General features: G+C 37.1%; 1 pseudogene; it reads right to left on the bottom strand.

Moving 5' to 3' along the window:
- Positions 1-12,825: 12,825 nt before the first annotated feature.
- On the bottom strand, positions 12,826-13,353 carry LOC126489888 (U4/U6.U5 small nuclear ribonucleoprotein 27 kDa protein-like; annotated as a pseudogene).
- Between the last annotated feature and the right edge of the window lie 1,002 nt (positions 13,354-14,355).

Here is a 14,355-nt window from a genome sequence, read left to right as displayed (position 1 = left end):
AATGAGATTAAGGAGAAGAAACGTAAGGGGAATAAACTCCTGAGTGATGCCCAAGGAATAATCAACATAAGACTGATGGAAATGACAAGATAATTGGGAACTTGAATATAGAATTCAATAAAGAGATAAAAACAGTTGAAGAGGATGAAAGCAGAAATGAAGATGGAATTGAAAGACCCAATAACCCTGCCAAAAACCATAAAAAAGAAATCATTATAAATAGAACGAATCAATCAAACAGAAGATGGACTAATATAGTATCAGGGCTACGTTGGTCATTCTATCAGTTTTTGGAGAGCTTGTAATGAAAAAAAATACTATGACTAATCTGAATTGAATTTATGGTACTATATAAAGATAATTTTACTATATACATCTATGAGGATTATAGCTAAAATATGTTGAATGTAGTTTATTGCTTACCTACTAACATTTATCCTTTTCTACATTTTTGAGGAAATTTTTGAAGAGTATTTCAACGTGAGTTGTTCATTTTCACATTCTATACAGGACTGGGTTGTGGCAGGCATCATAGCTCACTGCAGCTGGGTTCCAAATGGCCCTTTGCCTACCTTGAAGGAAAGATTTCCAGTCATTACAATAATGATAAATGACCTTTCGTTGGGATGGATGCTATTTCAATTGGCTATTGTGGTTCTTGGAATTGCACTAGCAGTTCTCTTGCTGTGATGAGCAAGCCTAAATATGATGCAATATGCTGAAAATAACAGAAAAGAAAGATTAAGAAAATAGCTGATGAAGTAGTTTAAGGGGGAGGACATTGCTTGGCATGTTCGCGGCCCTGGAATTGATCTCCAGCACCTCAAGAAAAGAAAATGCTAAACAGTGAAAAGAGACTTGGTCCTCACTGACTTCATCAAGCCCTTGAAGTAAAACAAGAACCCTGTTAGTCCATACGGGGAACTGAGTTTTATTCCGTGGACTCGTTGAGTTATGTTCCAGTCCTAACTTGGACAGTTTGTAAATCTGGAAAAGAAAACCCTTTCTGTTTGAGTTCTGTGTTTGCAATGATGTCCTCTAGGCAGTGAAATAGCACAAAGCACAGGGCAATGTAAGGGTCATCTACATTCTCAGTGCCTTTAACCTTCCAGGGTTGGCAAAAGTTGCAATTCTGTTCCCTTAAGTGAACTTTTCACAATGTTAAATGAGCCTTCGGGGTTAGGATGTTCAATGTAGCAAAGCCCTTTCTCATCTTCTCCTTACAACTGGGCCTGGCTGTTCTGTCTCAACATCAACTTTCTTGCTTGTTTTGTTTTGGACAAAATTATTTTCAAATTAAAGTACATAAAGTTAGTTGGAACTTATCTGTGGCTTTATCATCACTGTCCAGACCTATATCCAGAGTGGATATAAATATGCCCAGAGAGCTACAAATGAATACTGAGAAAGCTAGAAAGGAGGTGAGGTTGTCTTGGATGCTAAAGATACTGTCCAGAAGAAAGGGGCAAAAACTTACCGTGTGCTGCATTTGTTTCTTGTATAATTGATAAGAATAGTAGAAAGTGGAGAAGAGTGTTGACATCTTGTTGGTTTAATTGACAATTGTTCTAAGTCCTAGTTGATGTTGATTATTGTATGAGACATTATTTTCTGTAATTTACACAAGGAGACTCAATGGCTTAGGGAAAAATGACTTATCCTATAGATCATGTTATAACCTGACTTCTCAAGCACACATGTTTCCTGTGTAAGGTTTCATTCCTGTTAGTGGCTGATTAGAGATGCCAAAAGAGGAAATCTCCAGGAGGACTCAAATGGCCTTTCTCCACTGGTGGGAAGGGCAGACAGTACATGAGTTTATGCCATGGGTATGGTCATGATACGGAGGCAGGAGTTGCCATGTCAGCAACTGCAAGCAGGAGTCTAGGATTCCAGACTTAGGGAATAAGATACTCAAGATATTTGCTTACAACTTAGGGAATATGGCATCAAATATGTCGTTATTTAATTTGCGAAATATGAGAAATTGTACTGGATTCTTGGATGTGTGAGTCGTACTTCCCACATACCTACAAGGTAGAATGTAGACAGTAAGGTATGAACAGTTGAACTCGGGCTTCATCTTAATCTTGTGTGCTTTTTGTTTCTTGTAAATTGTGATGAAAGTGCCACTTCAAAATGTGCGGATAAAGATAAAAGTAGAGAAGATTCTCATGAAAGTTACAGGAATAGAAAATATCAACTCTCTTGTTTCCAAGACACTCACCCTTGATCTCCTTGGTTACAGAGGAATTGAAGGTGATCAGAGAAAAACAGAAAATGAAGAATCTAGTGCAGTGGCTGTTATAATTGCTTGAATACATTCTATGACACTTTGTCTTTTGCAAAAATGTCAAAACAGTATAAATTGACATAACTAAAGTTTAGAGAAAGGACACTTCAGAAGTCTGTGACCATTGACCAATTACACCCTAAAACTTCTGCATCAGATGATAAACAGTACCGGAGTTTTCCCACAGTATGTGAAACACTTAATGTATGTTTACCCAATCATGGTGACCCAGACTCACAAATGCATACTTAGAAAGTTTGTTTAGCAGTTGATAATAAATTCAGGCTACTGGTTCTGTAGTACAGGAAGTCCCCCACCTTCCAAAAAAATACTTTCAATATAGTCCTATAAATACATGAAGACACAAAGTATTCAACTTTATTTCTTACATGTCCTTCATAATTTGGTCGGATACCTGCCACTTAAACATGGGCTTCAGTCTGAATTTCCTTGTAGACCCAGCAAGCTTCAAAATATTCTGCTTGGAGTTCTGCCCAGTGGTACTTGCCATTTTCTCTTGTCTTCAGGTTCATTCTCTGGGAGACTTTTATACTATAGCAATTTTTTAATCCTCTGTAAATTACCCACTGATATGCAGGTACAAGTTACAGATCTTGCAGTAGAAATCCACTTCCCTTTAGAAAATAATATTTGATTTATCATAAGCTTCTAGAATAAATGACTAAATATGAGATATTAATACAAAGGACCTCAACATGTGAACTGACCAGTGTGACTTGTACATGGCATGTTGTAGTCTGACAAAGGCTTGCAAACATTTGGATGAAGCCGACTACTAAATGCACATAGTCTGTTTAGGACCAGGCCTCTGGCATCCCAAGGAGACAAGCTATTCCCAGCATTCACTCACTCTTTGGGGATTGCATTACCATTTCTTATTTCTCAGTCTACCTCTACGAGATCACAGAGATTTGTCTATTCAACTACAGAGGAGTCAAAATTTTCAATTTTCATGGAAAATTCCTCAGGATGTCATTACTGCTGAAGCATTAAATTCCCTCAGTGTGAGGGCTGGGCAGTGATGGTGCATGTCTTTAACCCCAGCACAGATGCAGAAGAAGGGGTTCTCTGTGAGTTTGTGGCCAGCCTGGGCTATAAAGCCAGTTCCCAGATAGGGTCCAAAGCTGCGCAGAGAAACTCTTCCTTGAAAAGTGAAAAGAAAAGAAATGAAATGAAAAGAAAAGAAATTACCACTTGGCATAACTTCAAGCAGAACATTTTGAAGCTTGCTTGGACCTCAAGGAAGTTCAAACTCAGACCTGAATTCACCTTAATTTGGAGAGTGCCAGATAATATTTGACTAAATTATAAAGTATATGGAGAAAATACATTAGGAGACGTGTGCCTTGGGCTTTTAGATAAGAATGATGTGAAGAGAATTTTTAGGACAAGGACTAGCAACTCATTATTATAACCAGTTGCTAACTTTTAAATTCAATTGTACAGATGATTGATAACCTATCAGTTGCTGTTTTCCTTCCTGGGTCAGCCCATTTCTTGGTGGTGAGCTAAAGACTGCAGTGTCAAAGATGAAAGAAACACGGACTGTTTCAGCATGATGGGCTAGCCTCTTATTTCTAAGGTATCCCTGTCTGTAGACTTTCCCAGGGCCATGGCTATGACAATGACCTCCGCTCACTGGAAACACTGTTTTGGAGTCTGTTCTGGGCTTCTGTGGCCATGACACTTTTGATTTTGTCTTGGACTTAATTTACTCCACCATCTTTTGTCAAGTTCTTCCAACAATATTTTTGTATCATTGGACTCATTTTATAGAAACAGGGGTAAGGCATTGAGCTAAACCTCAGGCAAGGAAACGCTGTCATTCTCTACATCAGGAGTGGATGGTTGACATTATATAGATATAATTTGACTTCCAAGGATTCATTTGCACCATCACGCAGTTGGCTGTCGTGACTCAAATTCTTTCCTGCTCTGTGTTGATGTAGAGAAGTCCTTCTGTATGCTGGGACTATGTGTTTCTATGTGTTTCCAGGGGAACCAGTGGGACAGAAAATGTTTCTAGCTACACTGTAGAGTAAATACTCTTAACCAAGAGCTTGTATACAATGCTGTCTCTCCTACAGCTAAATTTAAAAATCAAGGGATGTTAGAACCAGTGAGTGCTCTGTTAAAATCCTGACAAGCCCCCTTCAAAAGCATTTTCCTCTAACCTTCATTCTGAGACTGGGCATATGAAAATGACAGCACACAAGAGAGGCTGAGTAATATATCATGGATGATGTGGCAGTCTTGAACTTGAGATATTGTGATAAAAAGATCATTGCTGTATTCAAAGGAGTAAATAAGTCTAATTCATTAAAAGAAAGTTTGAAGAAATTATGAAAGAGAGTAATCTATGGCCACTGACTTTTGTTTCCCACTGAAGGTTAATGAGGAAATGTATCTCCAGATGACTTGGAAATTTTTTTCCATGTTAGTCTGTAAAGTAAGTGTGCTGTGTCGATTGATGTACTAGGTAAAGGAGGAAAGAAAAAGAACAAAAGCCTAATATGAAAATAAAATTCTGTTCAATTGCATATAAATTATTATTTTAAATATTAAAAAGTAAATGAACATAACTAGAGAAAGCAGATTTTACTTCTTTTGGATTCGTTTCTGTTATAAATTATAATTGCATATACTTGAGAGTATATTTAATTTTGGACACGGTCACTTTCTGTGATTAATGTTCTTGGGATTTGCATGGGATTGTGCTGGATTTGAGTGTCTTTGGAAAGGGCATTTTGGCAACATTTTTCCTGCCAGCCACAAAATGTCCCATCTTTTCCTCTTCTCTTGCCTACTATAGTATCTTTCAGCAGTGCTTTAACAAATTATAACTGTTCCTGTGAACATTGACTAAGTTTATGTACATCCATTATATACTTTTAAGGGGATTGTGAATAGGGTTGTTTTCTGACTTCTTTTTCAAAAAATTCATTGATATTATATGGATAAAGCTATTTGTTTTTATATGGCTATATTATATTCTACTTCTTCCCTGAAATGTTCAGCAGATTCTAGATTCTTCTGGGGAAGGTTTTAGGATACATTTAGTATAGGATTATATCATGTTCAACCAGGAGTCATTTGAATTCTCCCTGTCCTGCTTTGGTCCTTACTGCCTTTCTCTTGCCTTGTTTCTCTGGCGAAGACTTAAAACAGTATACGGAGTAATAGTGATTATAGTTAATAACTTCATCTAGTTCCCAACATTAGACAAAATGCTTTTACTTTTTAAAAGTCACTACAATGATAGCTCAAAGTCTATGAAATGTAGCCTTTATTATATGGAGGTCAAATACTTATATGACTAGTTTAGGAACCTTCATCATTAGTGTTGCTTGTCTTTGTCAAAGGCCTTTTCTACATATACTGAGGAGAGGTAGCTTTTTGACTCTATTTTGTATGTATCAATGACTCTGTATTGTATGTATCGATTTGCATAGAATAAAACAATGTTGCATTCCTGAAGCGAATCTCCATGATCACGATGTCTAATCATTTCACAATGTCAAATTCAAATGAAAGAATTTTATTAAGGAGGTTTGTTATTTAGTTCATCAAGGAAACTGATCAAGAGTTTTCTTTTTACATATTTATGTGTTTTTAGCGTCAACACATAATACTAGTTTCATAATCTATACTAGTTTCAAGTTTGGAACTGTTCTTTCCCCTTTTGCTTCCAGGAACAGCCTGAAGAATATACATTGTTCATTGGAAAATATTTAAGAAAATTCAGCATCTAATCCTGAGCTTTCCTTTGTTGAAAAATTATTTTAAATTATGTTTTCAACATTATTGTTTGCTAAAGGATTGTTCAAGACTTCAAAATTTTCTCAGTTCAACTTTAGTATCTAGAAATTTATTCAGTTCTAATTGACTTCTTTCATATTTTTAGACTAAAGCTAATTCATATAAAATACATTTAGAACGCCTAAATATTGAAATCAAACAAGAGCAAAAAGAACAATGTGGTAGGTAATACAGTATCTGGCTTAAGACTATTCTACAGAACCTCAGTAATAGCACAAACAAGGTACAGGAACAGAAATAGAAACAGAGACTGACAGAATTCAATAGGACAATATAAATGCCACCAACCTTAGAGTGCCTTGAATTTCCCATGTAATCAGCTTTTATGACGTGAACTAATGCATAGCTTTAATCTTAAATTATGTACTTTTACATGTCCATGACCCAAAGTAATATATTTATATATGTCTATGATGTGGCAATCATTTGCTGAAAAGAGCCAATAAGTTCAAAGCACCCTTACATACATATCTGCCATAAACATTGAAAACAACATGAATATAAGCTGATGGTGTCTATTTGCTATTCTGAGTCAGTTGGAGTCAGAGGTGTGTCATCTTTTCTTGTAAAAGAGATTTTGGTAAAAGACCCCTTATTCTTTTTTCCATGCCACAATTTCTGCATTTCCCAATAAATATAGCATAAAACACTTTGTTGGAAAGAGACAAATATAGACAAGGACAGTCTGATAATCAAAAATTGCAAACAGATGGAAGGCATAAGGAAAGAATTAGATAACTCAAATTTGGACTTGTTCTTGGTACAAGTAATTCCAGACAAAAAGTTTGTTTTCATTCTTTAATGCGACAGCGATGTATTTCGGTGGCTCTGAGTCTAATTCATCCCCCATTGTACAATACAATTAATCCAAACACCTTCTGTGTATAGCCGGAGAATCAAAGGCACTTATGTACCAAGACATAACATGGTTCTATTTAGAAATTGTAGAATCAGCACTGGTGTGTAACTAGACTTTCTTTGGACCTCCAGCTCCCAAATAACAACACAGAGACTTCTTATTAAGTATGAAAGTTTGACCTTAGCTTAGGCCTGTTCTCAATTTGCTGTTAAATTTAAATTGACCTGCTTATATTAATCTACATTCTGCCACGTGTCTCATAACCTCTCCTCCACACTGCACATTCCATTCCCTCTGTGTCTGGCTGGCGAATCTTCACCTCTCTGATTCCTTCCCAGGGTTCCTATCTCTGCCAGAAAGTTCTGCCTTCCTTTCCTGCCTAGGTACTGACCATTCAGCTTTTGATTAAACCAATTAAAGGGTGCCTTAGGCAGGAGAGGAGGGACATCTGTACACAGTGTGATCAAATATCCCACAACTAGGTACCTCTTTTAGTTTGCTTTTGTGTTGCTATGATAATCAGTTGACACCAACTTGTGGTAGTAAGAACTTACTTAGCATACAATAAAAAGTGCATCATCAAGGGAAGTCAAGGCAGGAGGCTGTAGGCAGGAACTAAAGCAGAGGCCATGGGGAAGACTGTCTAGTGACTTGCCTCCTCTGGTTACTCAGCTCTCTTTTTATACAGTACAGATCACCTGACAAGGGAAGAAACAGCCCACCATGGGCTGAGCTGCAATATCAAATAGTAATCAAGAAAATGACTCACAGACAAGCCAGCAGGCCAATTTGATGAAGGCAGTTTCTCAACTTAGACTTGTTCTTTCCACATGTGACTACAATTTTTGTAAATTTGACAAAACTTACTAGTTCAACCCACTTTTTCTCACCTCACACTAAACCAAAACCTTTTCTTTCCTCATTTGCACCAGAGATTCCATGTTAATACCATAATATAAAACACAGTACAGTTTTAAAACCTGCATTTGTAGTACTTTAAAGTTTTAATATATCTTTAAAAGTAGAGAGTCTCTCACCTGGATGCTCCTGTGAAATAATAAAAAATATATTTATGTCCTTCTTATTCTAAGAGGGAAGAATAAAGGAATAGTTACAATCAGATTAAAATAAAACCCAAGTCTATCACTGTAGCTCAAATTCTGTTGCTCAGTGCCTGACATTTAAGCCTCACAATCTTCTGGGTTCTAAAGGGATTAGATGCCCCAAATTCTCTGACTCCTCCATCTTTGGGACTTGAAGCTTGTTCTGCTGGGTCAAATTTGCTCCTCCATCATCTGCCACTGCTTTTATCTGGCATCTCCAATGTGCAGGGACTGCCGCCACAACTGGCATTGCATCTTCACCAGTGGACTCCACTGGCCCCTACAAGGACACTGACCCTGCCGCATTGGCTCGATGACCCTCTCAATCCTGGAGTCTCCACTGCAGCTGAGGCTGTACATTTACCAGTGCCCTGTTTTGGCCTCCGACAATGCCAAGCCTTAGCTGTTATTTATAGCTCCTTCATGCCTTATAAACCAGGAACCATGTAAAAGAAGCTTACAGATTGCCAAGTTCAGTTTTCAACTTTAAAGGAAGCCTTGGCCACCTCTACACCACAGTTTCTAGGAAATACTCCATAGTGCATTTTACCTTAATGATGTTGGTCTTTTGCTATTCATGGCTTTTTTATTATGAGCTAATCAGCACAATTGTCACAGTAAAGCAAAGATTTCAATTCAGTGGTACCGGTCTCCTATTAACCATAGATGATTCTTCAGGCCCAGTTTAGTATAAAGTAGAGACTCTTAGTTCAAAAATATACAGGAACAGCTCTGCTGTAGTCTTTGAGGTTTTCTTACGCTTTCCTCTGAAACTTCACTATTCAGACCTCAACCATCAGCATTTGCCTCAGCATTCTTATCTTCCAGACTTCCACAGAGCAGCCCATCAGGCTACAAACACTCAATGATTTTCAGTCTAAATCTCTGAAATCTTTCTACAATCACCAGGCCCCCTCCTCTGCCAGAATCACTTTTTCAGGTCCATCACAGTAAGACTCAATTCCTAATACTGATTTTTGCTGCTTTTTGTTGCTATGTAAACACCATGACAAAAGTCACTTGGAGAAGGAAAGGATTTATTTACTTTTACAGCTTACAGACCCTCTTTAAGGAAAGGTCGTGCAAGAACTCAAAACAAGAATTTAGAGGCAGGAACTGAAGCAGAGACCATGGAGGAAGAGTGCTTACAGGCTTGCTTCCTGTTTCGCTTTCAGTAATATAATGTAGAACCACCTGGCAGGAGATAGCAACACCTACTGTGAGAGTGTTCCTGCCACATCAACCCTCAGAAATGATGCAGAGACATGCCCATGGGCCAAGATGAGGGAGGTAATCCCTCTGATGAGGTTACCTCTGCATAGGAGTCTCCAGATTTTGTGTCAAGTTCACAACTGGTAAATAATGCTAGTTAGTTTTTTTTAGGAAAGCCAAGTGACACACATGTTTTTCATTTCAAAACTCCATCTGCCCAACAAATTTTTTTTTTTTAAAAAAAACCTTAATTTAAAATGAAACTTAACAGGGAAAAAAAGCCCACTCAGATACAAAACTACTCTGCTAATGTTTTGGAAGTATTTTTTCAGACATTTAATACTCTTTTCATAGACTAACATTGTAAGGTAGTTGTATATCCACCGTGAAAGAGTAAGAAGGAACAGGAATGGGCTTCTTTGTGAAAGGTTTTTCAGTTAGGTCACTCGAGATTTTGACATGCACTGTTGTTTCTGAACAGGGGAAAGAGATTGTATATTATGGCATTCTTCTTAGACAACAAATTAATGATTGATATGATGATTTCTTCCTTATATGGAAGTTTGGGTCATAATTTTGCTTACTTCTTCAGTTACCTTTTGACAGAGAGTTGTGAAATTCTTATAGAGCTTCATTTTTGCAAGACAGCTTGCAGAGTGATGTGAATGCATTTAGCATACTACAGAACCGCAGGCTTCATTTGACCACAATAGAATGGGTTCAGGGTTCTTTGTTTTGTTCTGTTTTGAGCCAGGATCTGATATGTAGCCCTGGCTGTCCTTGCTTGCTGTGTAGAACAGGATGGTCTCAAACTCACAGAGACCCTTCTGCCTCTGCTTTTGACTCTTGAGTTCTGAAAGTAAAAGCTTATGTTACCATGCCTGACCAACAATAAATTTTATATCATGCATATTTTACCACACTTAATAGATTAAAAACACAATGTATGAGGTATTAAATACATTTCTAAGCTATTCATATTCAATAGTGGTTTATTATCCAGAATATGTAAGAAATTTAGAAACTTTGTGTCATAAATAAGAAATGATCTAACTTAAAAGCCAATGAATGCCAGGAACAGGAGGACATACCAATGCACACAGACCTCAGGCTATATAGGTAGTAGAATTGCAGTTTTTCAGCCGATATGGGCAACATAGTGAAACTTTGCCTCTTGAATGAGCAAAACAGTCAAATGATATGAATAGACATTTCTCAACAAAGCATACAAAAGTCTAAATGTAAAAAGTGCCCAACACCATTAATCATCAGCGAAACACAAGTCAAACCAGAATGAGATAGCATTCATGTCTGTCAGAACAGCTATTATCAAAAAGATGGAGAATAACAGATGCTGGCCAGCAAAAAGGAACTCTTGCGCACTGTTGGTAGGAATGCAAATGAGCACATATACTGTGGGAAACAACACCAAGCTTCTCAAATTTGCCAGAAGTACAAGTGTCATGAGATTCTGCCATCCCATAAATAACGGAAATTTAAAAGATATGTCCAAAGGTTCCTGCCATCCCAAAGTCAGGAAAGGACTGCTTACAAGAACAAAGATATGAATCAGCCTGTCTGTTCAGTTACCTGCACAGAATGGAATGCCATCTATGAATCCAGAAATAAAGAGACACAGTTTACAACGTCATGAGTGAAAGTGGAGGATGTTTTGTTAGGTGGAGTAGGATGACATTGAATCTTCCCTCCAAGAGGAGTGGGAAGCTCGTGAGCTTCAGGAAGTAAATGAAAGGTCCCATGTCTCAGAAATAAATAATTTGGAAGATTCTTGGCATTCCTCTCAGAAGTATAAAAGGAATTAGTAGATTTTATTAAAAGAGACACTGACCAGCTTAACTGCAAACAGAAGGTTTTATGTGTTTCACTTTGTCTTACTACTACCAGCTACATGCATGGGTAGAATGGAAATAGATATTTTTTTGTTTTCCAAATATTTGGCTCGCATTCAAAATTTAATTTTATTTTCAATTATTTTGATTATATACATCTATACATGAAAACACATTTTTAAGGATTTCTCTCCTTTACTACTGGATTTTAAAGGCTAGCTTTTGATTAACTTTGATTGATTTTTCTCTGACGGTTTGAGAAGATTCCATACTGATAGTTTGTAGATAGAGTGGTAGATTAAACAAGTCAATCAGATTGACTGACAATTTTGATCAGTTCAAATATGTCAATATTGACTTCTTTCTCTTTATCCATCATGGAAAGATGAGTTCTTATATCTTCCACTATGTCAGTGAATTGGTGGGCTTTTCTATGTAATTCTATCACTTACGATCTATTGTTGGGTAGGTGAATATAAGAAATTGGTGTGTTTTGTTGGATAATTGATTCTTTTGATCATTATGAAATATCCTTTTTTGTTCTTGGCAATTTTGTTTGTTCCAAATTTTTCCTTATCTGCAATAACTTAGACACTTTCCTTTTAATTTTGGCCTTCCTGTCTTCTGGCCTTCCTTCCTTCCTTTTTCTAGATTTTCTATTACCTTTTATGTTTTAGAATTTGAGTCTTGTAGTTCCTTCAGTTGTAATTCAGCAACACAGAGTGATGAGTGTAAGAGAAGAATACTGTTCTGTTAGTGGGCTTGTATTCACGAATATGACTTTTACAAGATATATAGACACAATTGTGAGCAGACAAGTAGGAAAGGGAGCAATGGCCACTCGCCAGATGCTGAAGCTCTGTGGTCCTTGTCTTCCCTGGGGAATTTTCCTTTGTTGCAGACACATCTCTGAGCACATCTCACAAATGCCGTTACTTCTCTTCCTATCCAAGCCTTACAGGAATCTTTCTTGGTTTTTGTCTCATGCACCCTGGTGATTTTTTTTCTGTACATAAAATGTATCAATTTTTGAGAAAGGAGTCCTTTATGATCCTCTTCTCAGGAATCTCCTATTTTCAAGCTAAATTTTGCTCAGCCTTCAGAAAGTCTTTACATTTGTCATTTATGTGTTCCAGTGGTAAATGGCCGCAGCAGTTTCTGCTCCTGGCAAGCAGATATCAGCTGTGTGCTTAGGTATTTCTCTAGATTTTTCTGGCCATGTTTGTTCTGCAACCTCAGTACCCTGATGACTCCTGACAACTTGGGTGATTTAATGTTTTCTTGCTGTCAAAATTAGATCTGGAAGCTAGAAGTTTCTGCAGAATTATTAATAAATATATTTTGAATTTTTAACTGAGTATAAATATTATTTTATTGGAGAAACTCACATCTAAGTTATTGTCAGTATTTAGCAAGCATCCAAAGAAGAATGCACACCTAAGTTCTAAAGAACAAGGACAGACAAATTGGCTGGTGACCACCCCAGCAACACTGCCCTAAGAAAAGTGTTTGCCTACCTCTTGATGAACGTAAGTAAATAAGTGTCATGAAGGAAGAACAAATAACCTGTTTTGGTGAATTTATTAATTTCAAAATATTAAGTCCATAATAAAAAATTTTCTCTGACCCAGATGAGGAAGAAAAATCCTCCTTTCCACACCTCAAGTCTCATGAAAGCAAATCCAGAAGTCTCTTGGGTATGCCTTTTTGATTCAAGTACTGCCTGTATTTCCTCTTCTGAGGCATGTTTATGGCACAGGTATTGACAGATTGATCTACTTCTTCCCTTGTGAGGAGTTAGAAAGAAGTGAATCCCATTAATTTCTTCATTTTTTTTCTCCCGTCGTTTTACCCTCCAAATCTTCCTCAGTAATCTGACTTCCTTCTTTATTTCTTTGTTTACTTTATTGTTCTTTTCTTTTCTTTGCCTCTTTTTCATTCAGTGGAGAAGTGGAAGTAGATATGGATCCATATATTCTTGGAGCTCTGATGTGGGGACCTTGAACATCTTCTTCTGCTATCTCTCTCCTGAGACCTGGACTTTCTTCCATATTTTCTATCTATATTCCTCGATTTGAACCTGTACCACCTACTTTCTGTAGTACCCTGACTGGGGAAATGAAAGCAGAAAGATTCAAGACCAACCTCTGTTCCATAAGTCTCCCTCCGTGGGGAGCAGCTACATCTGTGCCCCATTGTGATTCTCCCTCCTCCAGCCCATCGGGAGTACTACTCCTTTAACCTCTATTCTGAACTTTAACTGCTTCGCGCACTGCTTTACCGTTTACAGTTCTAAACAGATTGTTCACAGACATGAAGACACTAAATAGGAGTCTGATGTTCTTTCTTCTTTGGTGCCAATGTCACTGTTGTGCCCATCAGTTACTAAGTGCCTTTAAGGCAATGGTTCTCAGCCTTCTTAATGCTAAAACTAATACAGTTTCTCATGTTGTGGAGATCCCAACCATAAAAGTATTTTCCTTTCTACTTCATAACTGTGATTTTGATGCTGGCATGAATTGTAGTATATGTATCTGTGTTTTCTGGTGGTCTTAGATGACCTGGAAGGAGTATCAACACACACGTTGAGAATCGACATTTTAGGTCTTCAGGTTCATCTTTGCATCCAAAGTGAACGCATACCTCTGTTGCTATTGCCACTAATGTGCAAAATATCATAAACGGAATCCTAAACAAATTATAATAAAAACTTTAATAGCAATTCTTTAAAAAATATACCATAGCGTTGTTGTTTACCCATGACACATACACAGCTTCTTCTCTAGATTCAACCAACTGCAGATGAGAAATGTCAGGAAAATGAGTTTAAGTGCTATATAGAGTTTTGCCCAGTTGTTACTTTCTTTATTTTGTTTTTATTTTAATTATGTGTGTCTGCATAATATGTGCATAGATACCTGGTTTTGGTTTTAAATCCCTGTGAAACTGGAGTTACAAGCAGTTGTCAGCTTGATGTTTTGTGAATGAAACTCAAGTTCAGCACAAGAGAAGTTTGTTCTCCTAACGTGTACTATATCTCTAGTTCTGTTGTTATTGTCTAAACTATATCATATAAGATCTATATAATATTCATGACATATTAGAAGCTTTAAATAATATAGAGATTATTGAAAATACATTAGAGGACACGGGTGGGATATGCAAATACCATGGCATGTTATATATATGGACTTCAGG

This window comes from Alexandromys fortis, unplaced genomic scaffold, assembly GCF_014885135.2.
Source record: "Alexandromys fortis isolate MF-2015 unplaced genomic scaffold, M_Fortis_MF-2015_v1.1 scaffold_22, whole genome shotgun sequence".
NCBI classification, from domain to species: Eukaryota; Metazoa; Chordata; class Mammalia; order Rodentia; family Cricetidae; genus Alexandromys; species Alexandromys fortis.
Note: the sequence above shows the minus strand (reverse complement) of the source record. Positions and strands in the feature narration are given on the sequence as shown.